The 17,137-nt window shown below is 44.9% G+C and overlaps 1 protein-coding gene across 1 annotated transcript in view; it reads left to right on the forward strand.

Moving 5' to 3' along the window:
* The first annotated feature begins 2,129 nt into the window (after positions 1-2,129).
* Positions 2,130-17,137, forward strand: part of gcl (germ cell-less) — a 100,181-nt gene continuing 85,173 nt past the window's right edge. Inside the window, exon 1 of the mRNA XM_067772646.1 lies at positions 2,130-2,458. The gene's annotated coding sequence lies outside the window, so the exon portion shown is untranslated. The remainder of the gene's footprint in view (positions 2,459-17,137) is intronic.

Here is a 17,137-nt window from a genome sequence, read left to right on the forward strand (position 1 = left end):
GCTACTATAGGTCAAAGGTATTAAATCTAAAAATCTATCAACGCACTTTTTTATCAAAAACTCGAATCGAAACTGCCAAATTTTTTGGTATACATATATCAGTAGTTTCATCTATTATTAGAGAGTAATAATTCTTCTCACAAAATGCAATTATAGATTTATAATTTTCTGGCCCCGTTATTTGAGTTATTATTTTCTGTGCTTTAATTTTATTGATGCAAATTTTGTTCACAATTTTAGAATCAGTTATGCTATTTTCCATAAGCATATTTAAAAGATCCATAATTGCAAATGGCAAATTGTGCTCGGCAACAAAATAAAAAATAAAAATAAAAAATTTTAAATTTTGTTGTATATTCAAAGCTGCTTTGCAAATGACTTGAACTGTAATGCTGTATTTTACAAAAATGTACCAAATATGTCAATGTAGTACCAACGTACTTTCGGGAAGCGAAATGTACCAAAAAAAGTAGAAATGTACCATGATTATCATCACTGCTTGTACTACTCCAATATGTCAATTAATCGAAATCAATGAAAATTTTGTTTTGATTTGACATTCTTCTGCACGGCGAATTGGCTGTGCCACCACCTGGTATGGATTCGCCTTTGCATGTACTCATATAACTCAATACCAAGCAGGAGATACCAGAGTTCTAGAAGGTGAAACGTTTAGATCTTTGGAGAAATATGCGAACGAAGCAAGGGAGAGTATAAAAGTAGCTCAAGCTGGAAAATCAGCACCCAGTTTGATTTAAACACGCTGTTGTGAAGTACGTGATATTCAAGTGTAATTGTACTACTCCCAAGTAGTCTAAATAAAGACCATATTGCAATACTGAATATTGGAGTGATTTATTCAACAGTTTAGCGATTCGAACGTTAGCAGGTTTGGAATAAGAGGAATTTTCCCAAAAATTCGTTACAATAATTTTTTTCCAATGTCAAAGACGCTATGCGTCTGAATCACGAGTAATTTTTAATTTTTTTTTATATTGCCGGTTATCATTCAAAAATTTTTATTGGGGATCGCAAATGACGTCTTTTTGTACACATAACTGTAAAATTTTCATATAAGGCACATATGCTAACTGCGTCAATTGTATGACGAACTTTTGTGAATCCTCATCGCCTGTCAAACCACGTATTTTATTGAAGAAGTAGCGCCAGAGCTTGCACGCTACGTAACTCATTCTCTTAAATAACTGAAACAGCGCCTGCCAAAACTTCCATTGTATTTAGAGTAGTTCGTACGTAGAAAAACATTTTATTTAGCGCCAAATTCCCAGCAAACAACTTCGTGAGTTTTCTTGACAGCTAGTGCACACTATTGTGACATTCAAGACTCATACGCACTGTTGTACAATAACTTTTTTCTTTCCATGGCGTTTCATAAACACTTTCTCACTCACATACGACTTTTACATTCAGCTCTCATTCAGCAAAATAATGTGCACAATAATTAACAGAATTTCATGAAAATTTGAAATGTAAATTTTGTGTGCAAATGAGTTTTCAATAAGTGTACATTTTTCAGTTTTCACAGTTAGGGATTTAAGCTGGAGACATTGGTGCTTTATCGGTAACCGTATCGGTAGCATTATAACAGCTGATTCGACCTATCTTATGAGAATCAATGCAATCGATTATTGGTGCCGCTAAGGTCGTAACCGTATCGTAGCCAAGCAATTGGGTTTTGGTTTAAGCCGGAGTCATTGGTGCCGTATGTCGTATCGCTGTATCCGTATTCCTAACGTAATCAGCTGTTTATCGTTACGACGGTGAACCAAAACCCAATTGGTTGGCTACGATACGGTTACGAACTTAGCGGCACCAATAATCGATTGCATTGATTCTCTTAAGGTTGGTCGAATCAGCTGTTAAAAGGTTACCGATACGGTTACCGATAAAGCACCAATGTCTCCAGCTTTACCGTCGTAACGATAAACACTGATTACGTTAGGGATACGGGTACAGCGATACGGCATACGGCACCAATGAATCCGGCTTTAACCCCCTGTTATTGGATCATGAGGCCCGTTTTAACTTTTACGACTTCAAATGTTTGCTGGGAATACGTACATATGGGATTGTTTTTGTTGATTTTCTTTGTGACAGTTATTCTTATGTATGCATATTTTGGATGTTGAAAAATTGTTGATAGTCGTAAAATTTGGTTTTATAAAATAAATAAAATAAAAAAAAAAGCTTAGCCATATTTATATTTGTTCCATTAAATTCTAGATTCAGAGTTTATTAAGAATTGGTATATATTCCAGTGCTCCAGTCAACAGCACTTGGAATGATGTGGTAGAGGCAGAACGTATTGCGTATATAACGAAATCCATGTTTGCTAAAGCCGAATTCCAATAAAAATTTATTGAAAAAATTTAGTGAAAAATTAAGTGAATAAGTGAATTTTGTCATTTTCGTACAAGTTACTCCATTACAAAAATAAGTAAGTATACCATATGTATATAGTTTTTAATGTCTCGTACACCCATTCAGGGCTAAGCTCATATTCATATTCATACCAGGTCCTGCCTGTCACTACGGCACCACTTCTAAAGTTATTGAATGGTGTTTTTCGTATTAACATCAGCAACAAAATCGAGGGAATTGATTGATACCCGTAAAATTTTGCATAAGCGCACCACGTTTTCACAATAAATATAGTTTTTGCTTATAAGCTACTCATGGCAGAAATACACTTGTAATGTATGCCAAATAACTGCCGCGGGGCGACGTCGCGAAAGACTTTAACCTAATTGAAAAAACTTGTTTCTAAATTTTTGATGTTGCTTTGCCCGGGAGTTGAGCCAAGGATGTTCGGTGTGGTAGGTGTAGCACGCTACCACAACACCACGGCGGCGTAAAGGGCCGATCGGAGTAGAATTCAAGGCAGTTTGTATGGTAGACAACCGTATAAAATATTCTTGCCGAACTTGTTGTTATTGTTGTTATTGTTATTGTTGGTGTTATTGTTGTTGTTGTTGCTGTTGTTGTAGCAATGTTTCGCCCACCTAATAGCTGCGACCGATCACAAATTGTCATCAATATCCTCTAACGGAAGTCAAAGGAAACTTGCTGTTTGTTGTTGTTGTTGTTGTAGCAGTGCTTCGCCCCACCTAACAGCCACTACCGATCACAAATTGTCATCAATATCCTCTAACGGGAGTCCAAGGAAACTTGCTGTTACAACAGGGGTGGACCATAATGAAAGGGGTGTTGGAGGCGTTGGTTCCACATTACAATTAAAGAAATGGTTGGCGTCATGTGGGGACACATTGCAAGCGGGGCATACATTTTGTATGTCGGGGTTGATTCTGGATAGGTAAGAGTTTAACCTGTTTCAGTATCCGGAACGAAGTTGAGCGAGAGTGACACGCGTTTCTCTGGGGAGTATGCGTTCCTCTTCCACAAGTTGTGGGTACTTTTCTTTGAGTACTGGATTCATCGGCCAATTCCTGACGTAAAGGTCCGACGCCTGTTTGTGGAGTTCACCAAGGCCCTGCTTTTGTTTTTTTGCTTCATACGGCTGGGTTCTCAGGTGCCGTATTTCCTCAAAATGCTTACGGAGATGGCTCCTTAAGCCCCTGTTGTTGTTGTTGTTGTAGCGAAAGGTTACTCCCCGAAGGCTTTGGGGAGTGTTATCGATGTGATGGTCCTTTGCCGGATACGGATCCGGTACGCTCCGGTACCACAGCACCATTAAGGTGCTAGCCCGACCATCTCGGGAACGATTTATGTGGCCACATTAAACCTTCAGGCCATTCCCCCCTCCCCACCTCCAAGTTCCATGAGGAGCTTGGGGTCGCCAGAACCTCGTCTGTTAGTGAAACAGGATTCCCCGCGGATAGGTGAGGTTGACAATTGGGTTTGGAGAAGCTATATATTGCGCTGGCAATCTGAAGGGTTGCGCTACACATCCCCTTGAATCTGGTATTTTAGTCGCCTCTTACGACAGGCATACCTACCACGGGTATATTCTGATCCCCTAACCCGCTGGGGTCCTTAAGCCCCTAGGCGGTGTTGGCTCAATCAGATGTCTGTTTGGATGCCCAGGTTTCTGGGTATTCAACAGGAACTGTTTGGTTAGCATCTCATTTCTCTCCCTGATGGGGAGTATTCTCGCCTCATTATCTACATAATGTTCTGGGGACATAAGAAGACAGCCCGTGGTGATTCTGAAAGCAGTACTTTGGCAGGCTTGGCGACCATATGGGTGACGCGTAGCACGAAAACGGCTGGCCAATTGCTTTGTATGTAGTAATGAGCGTTTCTTTATCTTTTCCCCAGGGTGTTAAAGGCGTTGGTTCCACATTACAATTAAAGAGATGGTTGGTGTCATGTGGGGACACATTGCAAGCGGGGCATACATTTTGTATGTCGGGGTTGATTCTGGATAGGTAAGAGTTTAACCTGTTTCAGTATCCGGAACGAAGTTGAGCAAGAGTGACACGCGTTTCTCTGGGGAGTATGCGTTCCTCTTCCACAAGTTGTGGGTACTTTTCTTTGAGTACTGGATTCACCGGCCAATTCCTGACGTAAAGGTCCGACGCCTGTTTGTGGAGTTCACCAAGGCCCTGCTTGTGTTTTTTTGCTTCATACGGCTGGGTTCTCAGGTGCCGTATTTCCTCAAAATGCTTACGGAGATGGCTCCTTAAGCCCCTGTTGTTGTTGTTGTTGTTGTAGCGAAAGGTTACTCCCCGAAGGCTTTGGGGAGTGTTATCGATGTGATGGTCCTTTGCCGGATACGGATCCGGTACGCTCCGGTACCACAGCACCATTAAGGTGCTAGCCCGACCATCTCGGGAACGATTTATGTGGCCACATTAAACCTTCAGGCCATTCCCCCCTCCCCACCTCCAAGTTCCATAAGGAGCTTGGGGTCGCCAGAACCTCGTCTGTTAGTGAAACAAGATTCGCCGCGGATAGGTGAGGTTGACAATTGGGTTTGGAGAAGCTATATATTGCGCTGGCAACCTGAAGGGTTGCGCAACACATCCCCTTGAATCTGGTATTTTAGTCGCCTCTTACGACAGGCATACCTACCACGGGTATATTCTGATCCCCTAACCCGCTGGGGTCCTTAAGCCCCTAGGCGGTGTTGGCTCAATCAGATGTCTGTTTGGATGCCCAGGTTTCTGGGTATTCAACAGGAACTGTTTGGTTAGCATCTCATTTCTCTCCCTGATGGGGAGTATTCTCGCCTCATTATCTACATAATGTTCTGGGGACATAAGAAGACAGCCCGTGGTGATTCTGAAAGCAGTACTTTGGCAGGCTTGGCGACCATATGGGTGACGCGTAGCACGTAAACGGCTGGCCAATTGCTTTGTATGTAGTAATCAGCGTTTCTTTATCTTTTCCCCAGGTACTGCCCGCAAGGGATTTGAGGATTTTATTAGGGCTCTGGATTTTCGGAACAATTGCAGCTGCGTGCTCACCAATGTAGATCCTGATCAAACGTCACACCCAAGATTTTGGGGTGTAGGACAGTCGGTAGCGTAGTGCCATCGACGTGGATGTTCAAAATGGTCGATATATGGGACGTCCATGTTGTAAATAAGGTCGCGGAAGATTTAATCGGTGATAATGCCAGGTTTGTCGAAGCGAAAAAACTGGAAAGATCAGGGAGGTAGCCGTTTATTCTGTTGCAGAGCTCATCGATCTGTGGGCCTGGACCTGTGGCCATTATTGTGTAGTCATCAGCCTATGAAACGATAATGACTCCTTCTGGTGGTGAAGGTAGCTTAGATATGTAGAAATTAAACAAAAGTGGGGATAGGACACCACCCTGTGGCACCCCTTGTATAGTTCTTCTTGGTTTTGATGTTTCGTTCCTAAATTGCACCGATACCTGCCGACCACCCAGATAATTTGCGGTCCACCTTTTAAGACATGGGGGAAGGGTAGACCCTTCCAAGTCTTGCAGTAACGTGCCATGGTTGACCGTATCAAAAGCTTTTGATAGGTCTAGCGCTACGAGTACTGATTTAAATCGCAATTTATCTGGGTGCTGATGGCATTTAGCGCGGTGGTGGTGCTATGGTGTTTTCTGAAGCCATGCTGATGACAGGCTAGCTGCAAATTTGCTTGGAAGTAGGGGAGCAAAATGGCTTCAAGCGTCTTTGCTTCTGGCGATAGGAGAGATATCGGACGATACGACTCTACTATATTAGCTGGTTTCCCAGGCTTTAGTAGCGGGATCACCTTGGCCATTTTCCATTTTTCGGGTATGACAAAGGTGGAAAGAGACGGGTTGAAGACATGTGCTTAGTATTTGAAACCCTCTTTCCCTAGGCTTTTAAGCATCGGCATGGCTATGCCGTCTGGGACCACTGCTTTGGATGGTTTAGCGTGACCAATGGCATCTTCAACCTCTCTGACGATGATGGTAATTGGTGACGCGCTGAATTTATGTTTATGTGCGTGTCTGTTGGCCCTCCGTCTATCTTTGTCGACCGTAGAATGCATTACATATTGACGGCAGAAAGCGCTCGCGCATTTGGTCGAATCCGACAGCACTTTATCGCCGAAGGCGATGGAAACTTTGTCAATGTGCTTAGACGGATTCGATAGGGACTTTACGGTGGACCAAAGTTTACCCACACCGGCAGAGAGGTTACAACCTCTTAGGTGCTCCTCCCATTTCGCCCGCTTGTGTTCATCCACAAGCAATCTGATACGTTGGTTTATATTCCATATTTGGGGATCGCCTGGGTCGAGCTGTCTGATAAGGTCACGTTCTCTCGCTAAATTTGCGTCCTCCGCCGGGAAGTGGGGCCGAATTTCGGGAATTCTCGCGGCGGGAATGAAACGTGCCGAGGAGGATTCAATGACTTTGCGGAAAGCACGCTCCCCTTGGTGGGATAGGGAGGGCAGCAAAGAGGTTGTCTGTAAAAGATTTGTATTCGTCCCACTTTCCTTCTTTAAAGTTTATGAAAGTGCGTTTTTCTGTAACGATGAAGTCGGTGGTACGCTCGAACGAAATAAGTATTGGCAGGTGGTCGGATGCCAATGTTACCATCGGCTGCCAGTTGACGCAGTTTACGAGTTCTGCGCTCACGATTGAGATATCCGGCGAACTGTGACAGCTTCCTACCATACGTGTGGGGGCGTTGTTGTTGTAGCAGTGCTTCGCCCCACTTAACAGCCGCGACCGATCACAAATTGTCATCAATATCCTCTAACGGGAGTCCAAGGAAACTTGCTGTTTCAACAGGGGAGGACCGTAAGGAAAGGGGTGTTAGAGGCGTTGGTTCCACATTACAATTAAAGAGATGGTTGGTGTCATGTGGTGACACATTGCAAGGGGGCATATATTTTGTATGTCGGGGTTGATTCTGGATAGGTAAGAGTTTAACCTGTTACAGTATCCAGAACGAAGTTGAGCCATAGTGAGACGCGTTTCCCTGGGGAGTATGCGTTCCTCTTCCGCGAGTTGTGGATAATTTTCTTTGAGTACTGGTTTCACCGGGCGACTCCCGGCATAAAGGTCCGACGCCTGTTTGTGGAGTTCACCAAGGACCTGCTTGTGTTTTTTCGCTTCATACAGCTGGGTTCTCAGGTGCCGTATTTCCTCAAAATGCTTACGGAGATGACTCCTTAAGCCGCTAGGCGGTGCTGGCTCATCAATCAGATGTCTGTTGGGATGCCCAGGTCTCTGGGTATTTAACAGGAACTGTTTGGTCAGCATCTCGTTTCTCTCCCTGATGGGGAGTATTCTCGCCTCATTATGCAGATGGTGTTCTGGGGACATAAGAAGACAGCCCGTGGCAATTCTGAGAGCAGTATTTTGGCAGGCCTGTAGCTTCTTCCAGTGGGTAATTTTTAGGCTTGGCGACCAGCTGGGTTCTCAGGTGCCGTATTTCCTCAAAATGCTTACGGAGATGACTCCTTAAGCCGCTAGGCGGTGCTGGCTCATCAATCAGATGTCTGTTGGGATGCCCAGGTCTCTGGGTATTTAACAGGAACTGTTTGGTCAGCATCTCGTTTCTCTCCCTGATGGGGAGTATTCTCGCCTCATTATGCAGATGGTGTTCTGGGGACATAAGAAGACAGCCCGTGGCAATTCTGAGAGCAGTATTTTCGCAGGCCTGTAGCTTCTTCCAGTGGGTAATTTTTAGGCTTGGCGACCATATGGGTGACGCGTAGCACGTAATCGGCTGGCTAATTGCTTTGTATGTAGTCATGAGCGTTTCTTTATCTTTTCCCCAGGTACTGCCAGCAAGGGATTTGAGAATTTTGTTACGGCTCTGAATTCTCGGAACAATTGCGGCTGCATGCTCACCGAAATGTAGATCCTGATCAAACGTCACACCCAAGATTTTGGGGTGTAGGACAGTCGGTAGCGTAGAGCCATCGACGTGGATGTTCAAAATGGTCGACATTTGGGACGTCCATGTTGTAAATAAGGTCGCGGAAGATTTAGTCGGTGATAATGCCATGTTTCGCGAGGCGAAAAAACTGGAGAGATCAGGGAGGTAGCCGTTTATTTTATTGCATAGCTCATCGATCTGTGGGCCTGGGCCTGTGGCCATTACTGTGCAGTCATCGGTGTAGGAAACGATTGTGACTCCTTCCGGTGGTGAAGGTAGCTTAGATATGTAGAAATTAAACAAAGGTGGGGATAGGACACCACCCTGTGGCACCCCTTGTTTAATTCTCCTTGGTTTTGATGGTTTCGTTTCTAAATTGCACCGATGCCTGCCGACCACCCAGATAAGTTGCGGTCCACCTTTTATACATGGGGGAAGGGTAGACCCTTCCAGGTCTTGCAGTAACGAGCCATGGTTGACCGTATCAAAAGCTTTTGATAGGTTTAGCGCTACGAGTACTGTTCTATGGTGGGGGTTTTGATTTAAACCGCAATTTATCTGGGTGCTAATGGCATTTAGCGCGGAGGTAGTGCTATGGAGTTTTCTGAAGCCATGCTGATGAGAGGATAGCTGCAAATTTGCTTGGAAATAAGGGAGCAAAATGGCTTCGAGCGTCTTTGCCACTGGCGATAGGAGAGATATCGGACGATACGACTCTCCTATGTTAGCTGGTTTACCAGGCTTTAGTAGCGGGACCACCTTGGCCATTTTCCATTTCTCGGGTATGACAAAAGTAGAAAGAGACAGGTTGAAGACCTGCGCTAAATATTTGAAACCCTCTTTCCCTAGGCTTTTAAGTATCGACATGGCTATGCCGTCTGGGCCCACTGCTTTGGATGGTTTAGCGCGACCAATGGCGTCCTCAACCTCTTTAGCGGTGATGGTGATTGGTGACGCGCTGAATTTGTGTTTATGTGCGTATCTGTTGGCCCTCCGTCTATCTTTGTCGATCGAAGAATGCATTATATATTGTCGGCAGAAAGCGCTCGCGCATTTTTTCGCATCCGACAGCACTTTGTCGCCAAAGGCGATGGAAACTTTGTCTTTGTGCTTAGTCGGATTCGATAGGGACTTTACGGTGGACCAAAGTTTACCCACACCGGTAGAGAGGTTACAACCTCTTAGGTGCTCCTCCCATTTCGCCCGCTTGTGTTCATCCACAAGCAATCTGATGCGTTGGTTTATATCCCTTATTTGGAGGTCGCCTGGATCAAGTTGCCTTATAAGGTCACGTTCTCTCGCTAAGTTTGCGGCCTCCGCCGGGAAGTGGGCCGGATTTCGGGAATTCTCCCGGCGGGAATGAAACGTGCCGAGGCGGATTCAATGACCTTGCGGAAGGCACGCTCCCCTTGGCGGGCATCAGTCGGGATAGGGAGGGCAGCAAAGAGGTTGTCTGTAAAAGATTTATATTCTTCTCACTTTCGAAGACACTGTCCCTGCGGTCGATGTCGGGATCAAATATATGATATTGCACAGTGTGGTGTATGATAAACGCGAGGCCGCCTCCATTTCCGCTCTCGCGATCTTTTCTGTGGACATTATACCCAGAACAGGTCTGCAATGCAGATCTTGCTGTGGGTTTAGTCTCTTGAATCGTTGTGCCGCTTCATGAAGTCGAATATCTCCGTGATCTTCCCATTACAGTTTAACTGCAGAATTCTGAAGTGCATAGGGGGGACGTCATCACTCTGGGAGTAAGTGACGGGTGACTACGCCTGGGTTGTGAAAGGCCAGAAAGCGATTGCTGTTGTGGCCCTGGGACTAGACGTCCTTGGGTAGGCATTGGGGTACCCGCTGTATTTGGGTATGTGGCCTGGCAACATGGCGCAATGAAACCCGTCGGGGGTTTACCGTCGCGGAGACCAGAACATCTAGGAAAGTGGCACCGTCCATGGCAAGAGCTGCATTTGGCGGATGTCGCAAACGTATATATTCTGTGCTGGCAAACGGTGCAAAGGGAGGTAGGGACTAAGAGTCTGTTTCCCTGACCTACACAATTGCTGCCGGAAAAGAGGGGGGAAGAAGACGGGGGCAGGGGCTGATGCTCGGCATTGCTCCCGACTCTACTACGGAGATTGTAGGTATGAGTGGGAGCAGCCGTGTGAGTTGGTGGCGCCGTGGGGCGCGAGTAACAGCGAGTACTTGTTGTGGCTTGCTGAGCAGGGGGGCTGCTGGAAGGAAGCGGGGGGGGGCGCTAAGGTGCAGACAACGGGACGTCCTAGGACGTGAACAGCATGGAGCTACAAAAGATTTATAGAAGTTACGTGGACGTCTGGTTTTGGGGTCTAGCCCAGAACAACCTGTCCGATGCAACCATCCCTTACACGAGACACACTGACAAGAGTATGACCGTCCTAAAAAGATTCTTTTCCGGCAGATGCAGCAAAACCATTTCTCAGGACCGGGGTCAGGAGACGGACCCGGATTGGGTTCGACACCTTCCCGGAGAAAGAGAATATGGAGCAGTCCCGCTGCAAGGAGCTGCTGGGAGGATGACAATTTGTGGGAGGGACGCAACAAATTAAATGGGGTTACACTGAAATGGCAGTCCTTGGTCGGGAAAAATCCCGAGTCGCTTCGGTACATAGAACCGACGGCCTTGGGAAGCGATGCCGAACTTGTCGGATGAAGCATTATATCTCTTGTGCGGAAAAATACATACTGGATTATTTCAGCTAAGTAAGGCCAGAGGTATACTAAATCTCAAATCAAGAAGCGGAAACATTAGCAGAAGTGTATACAAACAATTTGGGTGCAAGGTATAGTACCAATGTAGTTACATTCTGACCAAGGCAGAAATGGTGCACCTGAAATATACTGCCTCATCTGGCCATGACTTTGTGCTCTGGGCCCTTTTGCTCTGCTGCAAATCTCGCAGTTGGCAACCCACTCAGTGACCTACTGACGGCAACCAACCCAATAGAATCTCTGCTTAATTTTTCGAGTGCCTTCGTTATTCCAAGATGACCCCCGCTTGGACCGTTATGTAGCTCACTGAGAACGTCCTCACTCTCCTACATTCGATGCAGACAACCGGATATATATCAATTGTAAACTTTGGGGAGTGTTATCGATGTGATGGTCCTTTGCCGGATACAGATCCGGTACGCTCCGGTAACACAGCACCATTAAGGTGCTAGCCCGACCATCTCGGGAATGATTTATATGGCCACATTAAACCTTTAGGCTATCCCTCCCTCCCCACCTCCAAGTTCCATCAGGAGCTTGGGGTCGCCAGAGCCTCGTCTGTTAGTGAAACAGGATTCGCCGCGGATAGGTGAGGTTGAAAATTGGGTTTGGAGAAGCCATATATTGCGCTGGCAACCTGAAGGGTTGCACTACACAGCCCCCTGAATGTCTGCTAACATCTCTCTATTTGGTCCTTCGTTTCGTTCGAGCCCTTACATACATAACATATCCATGTCACACTAATCCGTACATGTTATAGTCATAAGCCGGACATCTATGATGTCTTTTTTTCCATGGGTACTACCTTTTCGATGGTCAATGGAAAAGTCATAGCTTTGTAGCCGCTCGATCCACCGAGCCAATTGCCCTTTTGGATTACGGAACTGCAGGAGCCAGTTACGGAACTCCTCGGGCTTCGGGGAGTGTTGCTCCTAAGGATTTTGGGGTCGCCAGCGCCTCGGCTGTCAATGAAACAGGATTCGCCACGGACAGGTGAGGTTGCGCTTAGTTCATGCAGGTTCTGTAGCTTCGGTCAATCCTTTACAGCTTCTATCTTTTCGTTCGCAGTGCAGATGCCCTCTGTCGTTACTTAATGGCCCGAATAACTTACTTCCTTTTTAAATAGTGAGCACTTTTTTGGACATAGTTTCAGACGAGCACCAGATATTCTTTGGAAAACCTCTTCCAATACGATGATGTCGTCTAGGTACACCAAGCTTGTTTTCCAATGTAGTGCTTTCAGTGCCTGATCCATAAGTCTCTCAAAAGTAGTTGGAGCATTATATAGTTCAAAGGGCGTTACCTTAAACTCCCAAAGACCATATCCTACACCCCAGCGGGTTAGGGGATCAGAATATACCCGCGGTAGGTATGCCTGTTGTAAGAGCCGACTAAAATACCAGAGTCAAGGGGCTGTGTAGCGCAACCCTTCAGGTTGCCAGCGCAATATATAGCTTCTCCAAACCCAATTGTCAACCTCACCTATCTGCGGCGAATCCTGTTTCACTAACAGACGAGGCTCTGGCGACCCCAAGCTCCTCATGGAACTTGGGGGTAGGGAGGGAGGGAATGGCCTGAAGGTTTAATGTGGCCACGTAAATCGTTCCCGAGATGGTCGGAGCGTACCGGATTTGTATCCGGCAAAGGACCATCACATCGATAACACTCCCCAAAGCCTTCGGGTAGCAACCTTATCGCTACAACAACAACAACAACAACCATATCCTACACTGAAGGCTCTTTTCCCTTGTCTTCCTCCATCCACTTGCCAGTAGCCGCTTTTCAAGTGCAGTGTGGAAACCCATTTTGTACCAGATAGCGAATCCAGAGTGTCGCCAATTCTTGGCAATGGGTAGCTATCCTTTTTCGTACATCATTTAACTTCCGATAGTCTGCTCATTTTTCCATAATTTTGTGTACAACTACCACCGGTGAGCTCCATGGACTAGCTGATGGTTCGATTACGCCGCTGTCGCTCATTTCATGTATTTGTATCTTTGATTCACAACTTCCGCTTGACCAGTGGAATGCTACGAGGAGCTTGACGGATCGGCCTCGCATCTCCAGTGTCAATTTGATGTTTCACAACGTTGGTGCGGCCTGAACCATCCTGGTCAAATATGTTTGCGTACTGTAGGAACAGTTGCTTTGCCTTACTCTGATAGTCTTCCTCTAGCCCCTCCGTCCATGTCGTGATGTCTAATGAATGATCAATCTTGCTAGTTGAAACGTTTTCCTGGAGCTGTTCATAATTAATTACTACTTCAGCCTCTTGTGGCATCTTCCCAAGATAGTTCCTTTGGTCAGTTTCAGGGGTGACTTAAACTCATTAAGTAGTCTTACCGGAATACGTCCATCCTGTTTTGCAATAGCCAGGGTTTTTCCTACAAGTAAGTTCGATGTCGATTTGTTTGCTGCTTCGACAACCAACAATTTCTTTGTCCCAAAATCTCCATCAACCTTTACCCAGATGACTGCCTCCGAATTTCCTGGTATTTGCTGATTTTCCACCACCAGTTTACTGCTGTAGCCTTTCTCGTAGCCGAAATTAAGTGGCACATCCATGTTCTTATATCGCATTCTTTGCATTTCAATATTGATGCCTTGGTCGATTAAGAAGTCCACTCCAATTATAATTTCATCAACAATCCCTGCCACTATAAATTGTGTAGTAACTTGACGTTCCCAATTGCGCTTCAAATGCTACTTCTCCCATTACGTTGGTGTCCTCCAGGGGCTGTACGCAATCTTGCTCCATGCAATGGTCTTATACTTTTGTTGAATAAATCCGATCGAATGATGAATTGAAATGCGCCAGTATCTACAGTCAGTACACGTTCCTTTCGATTGCTCGACCTTCTTCAAATTTGCGAGATAGAGATTATGCGGCATTCAATTGCAGGAGCCAGCTGTGGGGGAGGGACGCAACAAATTAAATGGGGTTAACTGAAATGACATCCCTTGGTCGGGAAAATCCCGAGTCGCTCCGGTGTATAGAACCGGAGCTAGCTGTGGCCCCTTGCGGCTGACTGGCTTTAGTTTAACGATTGAGTGGACTTGGAGATCTGCTCACCTCCTTCAATTCTGCGTTCACGACCATCCACACTGTTGGAACTATCAGTGTTGGTGCTGCAATAACGTACAATGTGCCCTGACTTTCCACACTTAAAGCATTTGACTGCATCATTATTCTTCTCTGCGTTCCCTTCAATGCTTCCAAAATTGTGTCTACCCACTCGGGTCTTTCTACTTCCACACGATGGGCATTGTATGCTGGTTTACTCAAAAGTGAGGCAGTTTCCTGAGTCAGTGCATGGGATACCGTTTCAACAAATGTTGGCTTTGGGTTTGCGTATGTAGCTCGCTTCGTTTCCACGTCCCGTATGCCATTTATAAAGCTCTGGATTTTCATCCACTCGGTGTATTTCACGGGTGCGTCCGCATTTGCTATATGGGCCAGCCATTCGACATCGGACGCAAACTCCTGCAAAGTCTCGTTTGCTTTTTGTAGCGGCCACCAATGCTTCATAACTGTTCCGTTCGTACTTTGGAATAGTCTGTAAGATTTCATCTGCAGCCCCTTCAATGCCACGAACAGTGCAACAACCTTATCTTCAGCATTCCAGTTGTTCACTGCTGACGTCTTCTCAAATTGAAGCTTAAATACCTGGAAGGAACAGATCCGTCAAAAGATGGAGTTTGTACATTCGGATTGCTCGCTGGAACAGCTGGGCGATTAAGTTTTAACTGCTCCATACGACCTTTTTAATCCGCTTCCCAAGGCAGTCGGTTCTATGTACCGGAGCGACTCGGGATTTTTCCCGACCAAGGACTGTCATTTCAGTGTGACCCCATTTAATTTGTTTCGTCCCTCCCACCTTTTAAATCATCGACTTCTGCCTGAAATTGCGCGATTTTTGCATCCTGCGCTTCAAGTTTGGATGATACCCTTGCTTCCTGTGCTTCTATCTGTGAAGACATTTGTGCCACCTGCAATTATAAGCGCTTCTCCTGTGCTTTCAATTTGAATGCCATATATGTCTTCTGTTTATCCAGTTGTATTTCCATCTTGGATGTTACCGTGTCTCCTAAACTACGAGCTGGTTGATATTTGTGACGACATTTGGTTCAGCGCGGCTAGTATCGCGTTAGTGTCTACACTTGCCAATGGATTCGTAGTCTGTATCTTCTCCTCCATTTTAATTGCTGACTCTTCCACATCAGGATGAAAAATGTGTTCATCAACGTCGATTCCTTCCGATTCCATAGCTTCCCTTAGTCCTGATTGTAGTTCGGATTTATTGCACGTAGTATTCAATCCACGGGCTTCCAACTAATTTTTCAGTTGCTGAATCTTCAATTCACTCAACTTGGCCATGTCCTTGTCCTCTGGAATTTATTCAAAAATTCCTCTTCTGACACCAATTGTTACGAATTTTGGGGAAATTCCCAAATTCCTTCTGCTAACGTTCGAATCGCTGAACTGTCGAACTCAAATATTCAGTATAGCTAAATGTGCTACTTTATGAATAGTACTTCACAAATTAATTACTCGTGTGCTTCACTAAAAGCGTGTTAAAATCAAACTGATTGATTGCCGCTTGCACCGCGCTGCTTTTATATTCTCTGTTAGCCTCGTTCACCAATTTCTCCTAAGGTCTAGATTTTTCTCGAACATGCCTTCTGGAACAGTTGTATCTCGTTCGTGGTTATTTACCTACATGAACCAATAAACAGATCCCGCATTAAAAAATGACAGAGCAAAAAAATCATAGTTGGCTGGGAAATAAATATCTCGACGTGACGTCACGCTTTTGACAACATGTTTTATTGCTGACGCAGTGTTCAGACTTTATTTCAATCGGAGTATTTTGCTCCGCTCTTACCTCCTACTACATTTTTTATTTTAAAGATTTATTTGGGTCGAGTTGAAAACTAAATAGTATTAATGCCTAATATCTTTTAGTTGAACTTTTCAATGCATATGTACGTATGAAAAGCTGATTGTTTACAAGTGATGATTGGACGAAATGATTGTTCGTGTCTTAAGACATGTTTGTGTCTTAAGATTGTTTGTTCACATTTTTTGTACGGAATCAGAATAGAAGGTGTAAAATACAAGCAAAAAATGTGTCCGGACGCAATTTGTAAATCCCGCCTAAATTCAACATACTGCTCTTCTTGAAGTTTTATATAAAAATGAAGTACGTTGAGTCAGTGAGGTCAGCTAACCCTGTTCTGCGATAACAGTCGCCAATTGGGAGCACCAAGCAAGGTCAAAGCTTCCTCCAACTGTCTCAGCAAACTCAGTGAAGGTCTTCTCTCTCCTCATAACATGACCCAGCTAGCGAAGCTTTCTGTTTTTATTCGCTGCACTATTGTCATATCTGCGAAAAGCTCATATAGCTCATCATTATACCTCCTTCGATACTCGCCGTCGACATCACGGATAGGACTATAAATCCTCCGAAGAACTTTTCTCTCGAATACTGCAAGAACCATCTCATCTTCTCTCGACACCTTCCATTATTCCGAGCCATACATCAGTACAGTTATGATGAGTGAATTGTAGAGCGAGAATTTTGTTCGTCGAGACTTTACGTTTAAATTGCTTAATGAAGCACTTGTTGGCAAGAGTTATTCTCCGTTTGATTTCTAGGCCGGCATTGTTTTTGCTTTTAATTCTGCTTCCCAAATAGACGAAATCCTTCACAGTCTCCAATTTATATCCGTCAACAGTGACGTGGCTACAAAGGCCACGATGACAGCAAGTACTTCGTCTTGTCCACATTTACTGCAAGACCCACTTTTTTTGCTGCTTGATCTTATACCAACTCTTCGCCTCTGTACGTCAGTTACCGTATTATTTGAAGCAGATAGCAAATATTGGTATAGAAATTCCATATATAAAAAAATTAAGTGGTGGAGGGAGTAGTTAGCAATGAAATTCAAAGTGGAGGTAGGAACGAGTGGGAGTGCCACAAAAATCTAAAACTTGCTATATATTCAGTATATATTAGATTATAACGAATTTTGGGAAACTCCTGCTTATTTTGCACATTCTG

The sequence above is a fragment of the Eurosta solidaginis genome, chromosome 3 (genome assembly GCF_040869045.1).
Source record: "Eurosta solidaginis isolate ZX-2024a chromosome 3, ASM4086904v1, whole genome shotgun sequence".
Taxonomy (NCBI): domain Eukaryota; kingdom Metazoa; phylum Arthropoda; class Insecta; order Diptera; family Tephritidae; genus Eurosta; species Eurosta solidaginis.